Source organism: Rattus norvegicus, chromosome 4 (assembly GCF_036323735.1).
Source record: "Rattus norvegicus strain BN/NHsdMcwi chromosome 4, GRCr8, whole genome shotgun sequence".
Taxonomy (NCBI): Eukaryota; Metazoa; Chordata; class Mammalia; order Rodentia; family Muridae; genus Rattus; species Rattus norvegicus.
This window is the reverse complement of record NC_086022.1, coordinates 61857485-61871885: the sequence shown is the minus strand read 5'-3', so window position 1 is coordinate 61871885 and position 14401 is coordinate 61857485. Positions and strand designations below refer to the sequence as shown.

The window sequence follows — 14401 nt, the reverse complement described above, 5'->3', positions numbered from 1 at the left end:
GAGAAATCTTAACTTCTGGTGTCGTGTAAAATGGCTGGCTTGGATATGAGCTCTTTATGGGTGGAATCAAGCTAGGATGAAATCTGACAGGATCACAGTATCTGTAGAAGCCAAAGGAAGCAGCCATTATGGGGACACATGGGGAAGAAAGATGTTGACAACAACAAGGCTTTGAACAGCCACAAGAAGTAGGAAGAGGAGGACACTAGTGTCCTTTCAAGAGATGTGACCCCGCTGGGTACCATGACTTGATACTTCGGAACCTGAGCACTTGGTGAGAAGCCTTTCTGTAGTCTGGGACCGTCTGTTAGTGCCATCAGAGTGAACTGGGATACATGGTCTCCCGGGCCTCTCTGTGTTGTGCTATCCCAAGCATGAGGGTGACGCTTTTGTTTGGGTCTCATGCTCTGCTGACTTTGAAGGGTGATGCCCTGATTCTATATCTGTCAGCACAGCTTCAGGTAGCTCATCTATGGAACCTCTTACCAAGCCAGTTGACTCTGTTGGGGCCAGGGATGCAGGAGCGTGAGGAGGGCACAGGAGCAAGGTTGGGGGTGACAGGGCCCCCTCTCTGCAGTGTGAGAAACTCTTCTTAGAAGACAGGTAGTCCTCTTAAGTCCTACTTAACAGGACAGTAGTCTCATAACCCCAGGAATGCACCAGAGGAAAGTACAAAGTGATTAAGAATTGGAGTTGAAGCCCTGCCCCCACCTCAGGGTGAGTTGTAGGAATGTGGGTACTAGTGACACAGGCCTGAAAACTGGCCTAGGTGACCCTGTATACTACAGGTTTCTTTCTTAATCAGGGTTCCCTGGACTCAGCACACAGACCACCACAAGTGTTTATTTGAAGTTAAAGTTCCCTGGTCCCTGCAATTCTAATGAATGATATTCCAAATGGAAGGGATTCGGGAAGCTGCACTATCACAAACCCCCTAGGCAGGGTCCGGTGTTCACTCAGTCTAAAATCCATGCTTCCCAGATGTGGAAAACCAAAAGAGAAATAAAACAGATATCAGCAAAACCACCACCACCAAAGTCTCCCCTTCTAGATAAACCTAGGGTAGAAGAAATCAAGAGAAACAGACACATTTTGAAGGAGTTTTGGCTAGCTCTCCTTCAAATCGTCTTGCTTAGGACCTCTGTCTGCATAGGCCACCTCAGGGTGGAGGCGCTGAAGGGGGGTTTGTTTCACTTGGACTTGTCCTCCCTTCCTAGTCCTGACCCTGATGCCACAGGACTGGAATCAGCGGCCTGTTGCAGCTCTGCCACCTACTGGCTGCAGGAGGAGATGCAAGATTCAGTGTGGATTCCACTCTGGTTTAAAGAGCAGCTTCAGAAAACCACAAATGAACAGGCACGTGGGTGCAGGCATGCATGCATACATTCATAGCCATTTATGTAATAAACATGCACGTCTACACACCTCACTAACCAGGCCCCCTCCCTCCAGTCTTGTGCAGCCTGCAGCAGCAGCTGGGGTTATCTGCTGTAGTGAACACAGATGTATTAGATTTCTGTCTTAAGAGACAGATGAGATTGGAGAGAGAAGAGAGAAGAAAAGCCAAGTTCATGGTGATAACTAGAGGCTTTAAAAGATTCCATTCTCCTTCCTATTTTCTGGAGCAGGGGAGACCCACGGGCTAAGGTGTTAGTGAGAGCAGCGGAGCTCCTCCCTGTGTGGGAGATAGGAGGGGAGTGGGGCTAGAACCTTGGCTCCCAGCCCTAGGGAGAGAAGCAGTTGACCTTCCTTCCATCAAGCCCCCGTAGAGCCAAAGCAACCGACTATAGAATGATTAAACTTTTCTCCCCTGAAGCTCTGGATTTGGGGCACGTGTGTGTGTGTGTGTGTGTGTGTGTGTGTGTGTGTGTGTGTGTGTTTCCTGCCTCAGTTTCTCTGCAGTGAGCAGATAGGGTTAACAAAGAGTTAACTCACTGTGGCCTCCTCGGATGCTTAGAACCCTGGACCTGTTCACTTCTTTGATCAGAATGGGTGCCAGTTCCCCCAGGGCTGCTCTGCCCCCCCCTTCTTCCTGCCTTCTTTGCACACACCTGCAAGCCCACTTGTTGTATGTAGATGAACTTCTGACATTGCCTTGCCTCTGTCTATGACCTTATGTCACAACCACTCAGGATTGAGTTTCATTGACCGAGTTACCCCAGTCTGGAGGGAAAACAGATCACAGCCTTTCCCAGGAGTCAGATTCTCCTACTCTGAGAGATTGCTTGCTGGCATGCAAACTCAGCTGCCTGGCTCTGCCCCTCCCAGTGCTCTGCCTGCTATCTCTGGCTCTTAACTCCCTGACTTTGGCTCTCTTCCTTAGTCCCCTTTGGAAGCAACTTGGATGGTTGGTTGCAATCTGAGCCAGCTAAGGAAAGGGACTAACTAGGAGGGTCCCTACGGAAAGGGACCAACTAGGAGGGTCCCTGAAGCTGGTGTTCAGACAATGTGGTACTGTCCTTTGCTTGTGGGGCCCCACTGTGTTCTTGCCACACTCATTTTGGCTACTGTGGAATTCAGTGGGTGGGTATTGGTTACCACAGAATGTAAGCAATCAGGAAAAATTTGGGATCCAGCCTTGCTTAATTCACACGGAGATCAGTAAACCAACCCAATTCAATCCCATTCAGCCCAACTTAATTCAACCTAATCTAACCCAACCTAACTCATTCTACTCCAATCCAACTGAAGCCAGTTCAGTGTCTTCCAGTCGAGTACATTTAACCCAATGCGGCCTAATTAAATATAACACAACACAGTAGTACACACCTAGGTCCAAGAAATGGTAAGATTTATAACACCTCATTTGTTCATGCAAATTTTTCATTGATCGAAAGAGGGAGTCGGAGGACTAAACAGTGGGTTTTCTGAGATAAGTCTCTAATGCTTTACTTGTAAAACTGTTGAAAGGAAAATAAATGTCAAGGCCACATGGTAATGGCAGTAGGCTTAGCGCACAAGACCTGGCGAGCTGCAATGGTCATTTTACATCCAGTTTGTTTTGTTTAGTTTGTCCCACATCTTGCTAGGAGGCTGGTACCCAAGAGTCTTTATAAAGCTGGCTCCCTACAAGGCTATAAGGGTCCACCGACATGATCTACATGAAAACCCTCTTCAAAGTTTGAGCTGGGAAACTACTGTTCGTTAAGTGCTTTAGAAAGAAGTTTTAAAATCTTACACGCTCGTGAGAGTTTAGGGTCTCTACTCCCCACAACCACTCCATCAGGGGACAGGGGAATTAAAATAAGGAACTTACCATTTTCCAGGAGCCTGAATTAATTAATTCACTTTCTGGTGAGGTTGGGAAGGTTTTCCAAGCTTCAAATAAAAGCTTGCTGCAAAGAAATGTGTTATTACTCCAAGGCAAACATGGAAACTAGACTATGAGAGATCTAACTGAGTGCCGTGTGACAGACTGGTGCGGTCAGGATGGGGTTTGACTGAGGAAGAACACTGGTTACTGCATCATACCTTTCTCCAGTCCACCTTGAGGGATGAGAAATCAAGAAGGCCAGTTAATAGATCAAAGTCTGTGAGCCAAGAGGTGCAGTTTTGTCACAGGGCTTGTATTTTGAAGTCTTAATAGAGACCATTTTTACAGTTTGAGAACACAGGAGCCTGTAAAATCTGGGCTCCATCACCTTCTCCACTCTCACCCTCTTCCCTCCCCTCACTTCCCTCCTCCCATCACCTCCCTTCTACTTCCTTGCTGATTAGGGTTCACTTAGAGAAGCAGAAATGATCTGGTGGCAGTCCTCTCATGTCAGATACTGGCTTGAGACCTGATGTGCAGTGACCTTAGGTCTTCAGGGGAGAAAAGGAACCAATCACACCCACCATCCTCAGAGTACAAACCCTTCTGTTTTATGTCTAAGTCCCCACAGGAAATAAACCCTGAGGACTGTGTGTGTGTGTGTGTGTGTGTGTGTGTGTGTGTGTGTGTGAGAGAGAGAGAGAGAGAGAGAGAGAGAGAGAGAGAGAGAGAGAGAGAGAGAGAGAGAAGAATGTATAGTTTTTGAAATTTGAAACTCACATTGTTTTTGGGGCAGTGGAGAAGTCCGTGAAATCATTTTAGGTAAAACTGTAAACTTTGTGCAATGAGAGGTACTTCTTTAATTGCACAAAAGGACTTCCTACTCCCCAACCTTGGTTTCTTTTGTCCTTTTGCTAACCTTTCTACACACACACACACACACACACACACACACACACACACACACACACACACACACACACACGTATATTATGTATGATATAGACAGATTTATGCTTATAGTGATATAATTACGTTTAGCTATGTAATTATAGATATTTATTGTATATATATAATTTTGTAATTTGGGCCTCAGGAAGCATCTAACCTTATCATTTTGCAGAGAAAAGAGTAGTCTGAGACAAGGCTGCAGAGCTTGACAACAACTGGACTGGGCCATACTCAGGTTTTCTTCCTCCCTGGGTCTCTCTCTTCACCACCCTCCTCCTCTTCTTCAGCAAAGCATTTGTATATTAAAAGATGCTTAACTCCAAGAAAAATGCCTCCCTCACTGGAATCCAAAGGTGCTAGTCAGAGTGCGGCAGAGGTCTTTGCATAACTATGTCTCCCGTGTGCCATTTAAAGTTTATGTGGATAAGGTATACAACCCAGTGAAGCTACATGACTTTGGGGAACTGAACCAATTTCTCTGGCCTTTGTTTTCTTCACTATGAAACACAAGCACTAAGGGTTCAGGGCTGCCTCCTGCTGCATCACTAGGATAAAGAAAGAATGAGGTGTCCTGGGTTCTACCATCAATGTCTATGTGGCAGCATACAGTATAGCATGGCTTCCCCCTCTCCCTCACAGTGATAGGGCTGGGGAACAGGACCTTGTGGCTGTGTGTCTGAGTCAAGGAATAGTCTGTGATAACAACTTTAGCTTAGCTCAGATAGTGTGCTGGATGCTGAGCTAAAATCTGCTCATCCTTAACTCTTCGCACCAGCAGAACAGGGTTGGTTCTCTTGGTGTTTGTGTCTCATAGTGAGAAAAGCAAAGGTCAGAGAAGCTGACTCATTTCCCAAAAGCCATGTAGCAGGTTCCAAGAAGAGCTATGATTGGAATTTGTAGAGCTCATTTAAATCATTACATTACTTAATATTTTGGGAAGCCTAGTGTGATCGCTATTCTTGGTTGCCCACTTGACTACATCTAGACTGAACCCAAGTGTCTGAGCACACCTATGGGGGATTCTTGGTTGCATCATTTGGAACGGAAGTCCCACTTATCTAAGGCTTTTGGAGTGGAAAGATACACCTGTATTCCATATCTTTTGAGGTGGGAAGTTCTACCTTTAATCTGGGTCACACCTTCTGGTGGAAGCCTATATAAAGGACATGGAAGAAAAACAACTTTTGCCTACTTCCTCTTACTGAGAACTCCATTCTTTGCTGGCATTAGAGCCTACATCTTCTGGATTATGCTGTATTCTGAAGACCAGCTGAGAAATCCAGCCCTGTGGACTGAAAAACTACTGGATTCTTGGACCTTTCATTGGTAGAGCACATTCTATGGAGCACAGTCCATAACTCATTTCAGTAAATCATATATACATACATGAGTGTATAATTTATAGTATTATATATATTCATATATATGTATACATATATAAGTGATAAGTGTATATATGTATTCATTTTGTAAGTTCTGCTTCATTAGAGAACCTAGAAGGTAACACCACCAGTGTAGAATAAATGCTGGCCAAGTGAATATAATGCTATTAATGTGTTAATGTAACATTTGCATATTATATGAGTTCATTGCTAGCTGATTATTTCAGCCACAGACTCCTATGGCCCTGGTGACTTTCTCAGTAGATAGCCTCAGTCTTCATATCTGAAGTATGGGAGAAATAATTCCCACAGGGACAGCAACAATGCCAAAGGGATTTGCTCAGTGCCTCAGAGTCCTGAGATCAATAATGTAATTGCTGTGAAACACGCAGGCCATAGTACCGCTGCATAAATAATTGTAATCACTGTGGCCAGTGACAGAGAGGATGGCTTTCCAATATCTTATTCTAAAATGCATTTCTCTGCAATTAAATTCATGGGTTTGGGGCAGAATGAGCATTCCACACAGACAGACACATAGAATTTGTTTTCCTTGCTAGGCCCTGAAACACTTCAACTCTAGCACCTCCTTCTCCTCCAGGCTCTCCCTTGCTGAGGTCAAAAGTTACCATCTGACTTGAGTGTCTTTAGACCCCCACCACCACTGAGGGTGGGGGTGGCTAAGAGGTGGTCAAAAGAGCCTTTGTAGTATCCCAGCCATCCCTTCCCCCTAGACCCTGGGCCCCTAGCTTTCTACATCTGTGCATTCCAGCTCCATCTGGTGATGTCATCCAGGCACAGGCACGCCCTTTTCAGATCCACAACTTGAAGTCAGGGAAGGGTCTTTCCCTACAGTGTCTTTGGGGACAGATTTTCTGACTATGGGCCATTCACATGCTTACTCCAAGAATCAAGAATTCCAAGGCGCTCATTTGTGGCAAGTCTAAGTATTTCTTTCTCAGGGTGGCTGCTATTTAGAGAGAGAGAGAGAGAGAGAGAGAGAGAGAGAGAGAGAGAGAAGGAAACTACAGGATTGGAGTAGAAAGAGGAAGCATAGCGGTTTATGAGATGGCACACAGTGAGGCCCACTCCAAGAGGCTCCAGTAATTTGTTACTAGACAGTAAGTGATGTTCTCACAGTGGCATGTGACAACATCTACCCTTAGAAGTGTTATTGCCAAGTACAGGTTTCAAGCCAAAACTGTCAACTCAAGACTAGAGTTCTCTGATATCTTTAGCACTGTGAGCCCCTTAGTCAAAAGTACACAGACAGGAAGGAAGGGTGAAGGAGCATTAAGGAACCCCTACTGTGACCCCTCATGTGACGCCCCACATGCAGGAGGCGCTTCATGAGTAAGATGTTCACGGACAGTTGCCGCAGCACATAGACGACATGGGTTTTGTCCTGGCATTCAGTTGGATGATGGAGAAACCTTTCATTTTTACTGATACTTGAGCTAGGTCTTTGGTAATGTGGCATACATGGTTGATAACTTGACATCTTGTTTTATGTACACACACACACACACACACACACACACACATACACACTCACTCACTCACACCCCACATCTATATCTATATTTCGTCTGATTCTGGGTTTTTCAAGTCTCTTACCGTCTTTTTTTTTTTTTCGGAGCTGGGGACCGAACCCAGGGCCTTGAGCTTGCTAGGCAAGCGCTCTACCACTGAGCTAAATCCCCAACCCTGTCTCTTACCGGCTTAAAGCAACTCCCAGTTTTCCAGCCAGCAGCCAGGCGGCACCACTTGGATCAGTGTGGCCCACAAAGTGGAGCTATCATGTGGTCCTAATGCCAAGAGGTTGAAGGACGGAGACTGCTGTCCTTTTTTTGGGAGTAGCATTCTCCTTCCACACCCACCATGGGAGATTATCTGATTCTTCACTCCTTTGTCCCAGGTAAACAGACCATTCTTTGCTACACAACTGCTCACACATCTGTCCCTGCAGGGCAGTCTTCATGCTCCACAGAAAGACCCATTCCCCGGCAGCTTGATGGGGCTGTTGGGAAAGGACTAGAGCAGAGCTCATCAGTGGGAGCAGATGTCGAGCTAATACACACTTGTCTGATGCTCCTGGGGTTATTTATTTCTCAAGGAAATTGCAGAACAGTGCCTAGGGGAAGAGCAACAATTGGTCTCCTGGAGTTTCCCACAGATAGCTGGGAGCAATAGAAGAAGATGAGAACCATGTAGAGCTGCATTCCTGAGGTTCTTGGTGTTAGGAAACCCAGTGGTCCTTTAGGATGATGAGACATTAGGAGAGGTAAGCTTAGGAGATAGTAATGGGGTGTCTTAGAACTCTGGGACCCTTTGGGGATGTTTTCCCCTATGAATGCAGTGTACATGTTCACTAGTCAATTTAGTAAGCATCTACTAAGCAACTAGTATATACTGGCTGTTGAAGATCTTGCTGGGAAGCACTGTTTTGCTCTATTGCCATGCACGTCTTTGGGTCTATTCTGCATCTTAACTCTAAGTAATCATTCTGCTTCAACTCACATCCACATGTTCTTACTCCTAGTGATGAAGAACATTTGGTTATGTACACAGTGGCCTGAGATGGGAACTCAGAGCCCTACAGTTCATCTGAGGCCACCCAACAAATCAAACACATGCTGTAAAAAGTAACAGGAGGCAAGAGGGTAGGGTATGGATGAGTCCATGACTTGCACTGGAATCTGGCCCCTGAACATCTGCCCTGGGGACTTTGACCTTCTGGGATGGAAACAGAGCGTGCAGGAATCATGGGGAGGAAAGAAGCGGCTTTGGAGTCCATTAGAGTGTTGATAGCTTTTTGCTCAATGACAAACACAGCTTGGGAAGATGCCGCATTGAGGAAGTGATGGTAGTGGGCAGGTATGATAAAAATAAAACTGCCCTGGGGTCAGTTTCAGAGACACTGGTGAACTGGGCAGGTTAAGGGAAGCAGAAAGGCTATTGAAGGAAGGTGTTTTAGCTGGGGTTACTATGGCTGCGACAAAACACCATGACCAAAACAAACTGGGGAGGAAAGGGTTTCTTTGGCTTATACTTCCACATTGCTGTTGATCATTGAAGGAAGTCATGAAAGGAACTCAAACAGGGCAGGAACCTGAGGGCAGGAGCTGATGCAGAGGCCATGGAGGGATGTTACTTATGAGCTTGCACCTCATGGCTTGCTTATCCCGATTTCTTATAGAACCCAGGACCATGAGCCCAGGGCTGACCCCATGTAAGGTGAGCTGGGTCCTCTTCACTGAACACTAAGTGAGAAAATGCCTCATAGCTGGATCCCATGGAGGCACGTCTTCAATTGAGATTCCTTCCTCTCGGATAACTCTTGTGTCAAGCTCACATAAAATTAGTTAGAACACAAAGAGATGGGGTGGGCACAGTTGAAAGGACTATTTACAAAGGCCCACTGCATCTTGGAGAGACTTGATCTGCAATGCTTTGGATGGTTAATATCCCACTGTTACTGGGAAAGATGGGAGGGAGCAGAGAGAGGATCTAGGAGAGTGTCAGTTTCACTGGGGTGGTGTTGACGGTGGCCATATGTAGAAGAGTTTAAGGTGGAAATGACAAAGTACAGATGAGGGCACAGCTCAGAAGCTTCAGTTCTGACACTGATGAGATAGGCCTTAGGACGACTGGTGGACCAGAAGTATGTGCAGTCTGGTAAAGCTAGGAATGTAAGAGTAAAACCTGGAGGAAACTTAGGCAGGCCATCTTTCCTCATCTGGTTCACATTTGTTGTGTCTCTATCCAGTACCCAGCTGTGTGCTAGCACCTTCTAACATGAGTTAGAATTTGGCCATTTCAGACAAAACAACAAACGAAAAGCAATGGTGCACCTGTTTAGGCAGGGGTGTGCCAGCTCAGGGAGGGGTTCACCATTTCCAAGCCAGTCACTTCCCTTTCCCTGTGCCTCTAGCTAGACAGGAGTTCCTGGATCCCTGTAGAGAGTGCATATCCACAGTCAGTGAGCTTGCTGTGGCTTTTCCACACTCACCTGTTCATAATGGTAATTTTGCACACAGCATGTTTCTGTGTATGCAGGTGGTAAACATTTCTGTGTGTGCACATGCATGTAGACCAAGGGCAAGCTTGAGTGTCAGTCTTCAGAAGCTACCAGACTTGTTTATTAAAATAAGGTCTCATTGGTCCTAAAGTGGCCAAGTAGGCTGGATCTACCTGTCCCAACTCATCAGCACTAGATTATAAATATGTACCACCAGGCCTAGCTAGTTTTATGTGTATATTTCGGGATCAAACTCAGGTTTTAGTGTTTGCAAGGTGAACATTTTACTGACTGAATGATCTCCCCAACCCCGATTGCTAGTTTTTATTGAAGCATGATGGCTACCCTTCATTATATATTTTACACGCTTAGAACATTATCACACTGACACAATATCAATAATGATGAAGCTGTTATTATTCTGCTTTTAATATGAGCAAAGTGAAGCTTGGAAAACTTTTGGTGGATTGTTTCAGTGCACACAGTTCCTAAGCGGCAGAGCCACGACTCACAGTGCTTGCCCATGGGCTTCACTGCTGCCTGCCAACGTGTCCCATCTTCAGGACTCTGATCTTTCATAGCGTGGATGAACATGGTCCATCTGCCAGGCACCAGAAGGAACTGATGCAGGTAAAGCGCATGGCAAGGTACCTACCTGGCTTGTGGCAGGCAGCGAATTAACTAACTACCCATTTGTACTACTGTTCTGGGGAGTGGGAGCAGTCTGTCCAGGCTCCCATTAGAACAGAGAAACATCAGGAATGGCCAACCAAAGTTTGTGAGGGAAGATTACTCATGACAAAAGGTGGCTTTCACCGAGCTTTCAATCCTATAAGTGCGTAATGTAAGCTCCTGAGGCATCTCTTGGAAAGGTGGAATCAGGGAGAGAATTTTAAAGTAGTCTGTATTTTAAATATGTCAGTCCGAGACATTTCTGGTCCTTGCCTTTATGAACCATGTCCACTTTTCTCTTCATTTCTTCAGATTCTCTGCCTTCTATAGTTGGAGATTTTCTCTGTGTACCACCCATGCACACATGCAGTTCAGAGGCCAAGGTCCCTGAATTCTTTTTTTTTTTTTTTGAACTGGACAATGTGGGGAAAGATCTAATGACTGCTTAGAAGTCATCACTCAGCCCTTTGAATGTGTCTAATGGGAGACCCAAAGGGACCAGTTTTGCCAGCAGTGTTTGGTAAAGTGGATGTGGTGTGGGATTCATGCGCACGCAGTGCCTGTTAATTAATTGCTGTTTACAGTCTTGCTGTTCCTTTTGCGTTCTCTTTCTCCTGGCTGGGATCAGGAAATCAAAACAAAGAGCTTCATTGTGCTATTCTGGGGCAACTTAAAGAGGATAAACATGGGTGTTGGGGGCCAGGCCCACTTTCTAAATCTCAGATTGGGGAGGCACACCACACCACATAGTAGAATTCACATTGACAGGGAAAGGGCACTACTGCCTACCAGGGCCCACGTAGGGAAGATCCAGCACCATCTTTGCCCTGGATCCTTTTCCATCAGTGTAAGATAGGGAAGCCCTCCATCATGAGGGTGAATAAAGATGCCAATGGCCATTTGTATTCATCCACCCACCCACCCACCCACTCCATCCATCCATCCACCCACCCACTCCATCCATCCATCCATCCATCTATCCATCCATCCATCCATCCATCCTTTCAGTCACTTAGCAAACGTCCAAGAACCCACTCTGTGCATGGTTCAAGGGTTCGTGAGATACACCTTGCTAAAGGTTTCTACATTCCAGCCAGAGGTCACACAATAGGCATCATAACTGAGCACAGTGCAGAGTAAGGCATAGGCAACAGGTGCTGTGGGAGAAGAAAGGGGGCCATAGAAGGCAGATGGGAAGTGGCAGCAAGGGACCAGGGGGAATTTTTAAAACAAACGCCCTGGGGAAATTCAGGGCGGAAAGTGAGTAAGATTTTCTCAACAGATGTCTTTGGTTTGTGGTTCCGTGCATACTGGCAGGAAGTGGGTACGTAGGGCATGAGGGAAGCCTGCTCAGTAGTGGGTATGCTTCTCAATTCTCAGACGAGAATGTGAGGCCCCAGTCCACCACCACACAAAGCTGTCATCTCCTCTCCAGGGATAAGGGGGGAGCGAAGGATCACCTTTCCCAAATGTTTAACACCCCATCAGCCAAAGCCAAGGTACTCAAGCCTCACCTCACCTCGGCCTCTGATGAACCTCCTGCATCCTCCCCAGTTCATCCACCTCCTTATCAGAGTTAAACCAGCCCTGCACCGCTTTTCATAAAACCACACCAGGGAACTTCCAAAGGCTGTGCTTCAGCCGAGAACCACTTCTTTGGAGACAAAGCCTGTGTATATGTGTAGGTGTGTTTATGTGTGTGTACAAATGGGCAGGTACATGTGGTGTGTGTGTGTGTGTGTGTGTGTGTGTGAGAGAGAGAGAGAGAGAGAGAGAGAGAGAGAGAGAGAGAGAGAGAGAGTAGCATCCCATACTAGAGTTGGTTTCTCGGATCATTCATTTAACTATGTTGCTGACTCTGGCATTGTGTGGTATAGTATTCTCGCCCCCCCCCGCCCCCCTTTTTTAACCTGCTTCTGTAGCCTGTGTGACAAGATGCTTAAAAAGGTGACCAGGGCTACATCAACTAGTGCCTGTGTTACTCAAATGAACAAACTCCACCTAGGATCCAATGGCTATTGATGTGTCTGCCTGAGGGAATCCGAGCCCTATAGTGCTCCTCGGTCCTCATCCCTTATCAACTGCCCTCATCATGACTTCTGCCTCAATGATAAGGCCAGGAAACTGAGACAGCCAAAATCATGCACTTGAGGCTTCTGAGAGGAAGAGCCAAAGCCCGGGTCCTTCTCCTTCCTCCTTAGCCACTTTGCTGATCTCTGCCTGCCCCATCAAAGGCTAACTTTGGAAACTCCCCATATAGATGTGAAAGAGGGATGAGGCACACCATTAAGTTTAACCTTCACTCCTCCCCCTCCATTGCCAGTTCTGCCTCCATTTCCCTGCCTTACAGAATGATGGCAGGGGAACCTAATTTTTGTACCTGGACACAGCCTAGCAGCCTGGCAGGTGTAGCTGTTCATGGAGAAGCTAGAGGAGAATATGCAGGGAGGGAGGAAAAGGGGGGTGCAGGGGTGGCCCACGTCTTCTGAGATGAATGGCACTGTTTGCTCATTAGGGAGATTATTTCAAGCAAGACGGCAGCCAGAACGCTCTAGTGCAAGCATCTGCCTGCTACTGGGAGACGATATTTATTGTTCAATCCTTCAATGGATGTAAATAAACAGCCCGGCCCAGATAATGTTCCAATAAACAAACAAGCAGCTGCCAGGAGCTCCCTGGATGGCTGACCTTTGTGGAGGCCACCCTGCTGATGTTTCAATAGCAGTCTGCCTGGCAGCACAGAGAGTCACTGTGCCAGGGACGGAGATAGGTGTCTTGCTGACTGGTGGATAGGCAGGGGGCCAGAAGGCTGGAAGGACAGGGGCTGGCTGCCTAGAAAGATTCTGGGCTGGAGACTGACTGGCTGGAGGAGGGTAGAGTAGTTTGGTCACCCAGTGTGTGTGTGTGTGTGTGTGTGTGTGTGTGTGTGTGTGTGTGTGTGTGTGTCCCTGCTAAGCCACATGGAGGGAGTGGATCAGTACATGCTCAATGCTGAAATAGAGGTTCCTATATGTGCCACAAAGGGGTGATGTTCAATTGTTAACTCCTAGTGTGGCCTCTCCAGTTGTCAATACTGAAGTACATCTGTGTAGTTGGTAGTTATCCCATTACCATCTAATTGTCTGCCTGCCACCTTCTCCCCAGCAGATGTAGCTGCTATAGCTGGAAGCCTCCAGAAACCTGCTCCCACAGCACGTGTTTGACTGGTTGGTCTCATATCACAAGCAGATGTGATATATGTTGTCTATCATGCAGGGTACTGGGAGTCCTGCTGTGCAGGAAGCATGCCCAGAGTATGGGAAGGAAAGGTAGGAGTATGTCCAAAAAAGCCTAGCAAGTGTGAGGTTGGATTTGAACCAGGGCCATGCAACTGAGCATCTTGACTTTCTTGGCCTGAAAGAGGCCATACAACAGGTTGATGCTTACAGCTTCTGAACATTGTAAACACAAGGACTGTGAAACATACTAGGATATACTGCAGATGGAAGGTCCCTGGGAGATTTTAGTGTATTGTTAGTAAGCAAGACCTATGCCTATGGAACCCCTGAGAAGATAGTCACCAAGATAAATTCTGAGCCAAGTTAGATAGTAAATATAGAGATAAGAAGTATGGAATGGCATCATTCAATATGGTAGCCATTACCCACATAGTGGGCACCCAAAATATAGATGTCCCAAATGAGATGTATAATATACAAGAGCTTTCAGTGATTTAAATGTTCAGTGATTTCTCAGATTTCAATGATTCAGGGTCAGAAATATCTAAAAACATCTCATTGATAATTTTATACTTACATGTATATTAATATAATCATATTTGGGACATACTGGTTAGATAAAAATGTTATAATCATTAACTTTGTTAGTTTTTTTTAAAAAGTATGGTCACTATTAGAAAATTTTAATGGCATATATGGTCTATATTAGTGGTTTAGATATTTCTGATGTCCAATGTTGGCCTAGAATATCCCAGGCTTCCTCTCTGCCACAGGAAATAGTCAGGCATTAGATCTTCTTCCTTTACTACATCCTCATGAAAATGCTGCAGACAATGATCACATTACCCATTTCATATATTTACCTCTGTGTCAGGCTCTCATAGCTTTAAGAAGTCATTAGTAC

The 14401-nt window shown here is 46.0% G+C and overlaps 1 protein-coding gene across 2 annotated transcripts in view; it reads left to right on the top strand.

Annotated features, from left to right (window-relative positions):
• Plxna4 (plexin A4) overlaps positions 1–14401 on the top strand; it is a 441985-nt gene that overhangs the window by 257582 nt on the left and 170002 nt on the right. The window lies entirely within an intron of this gene.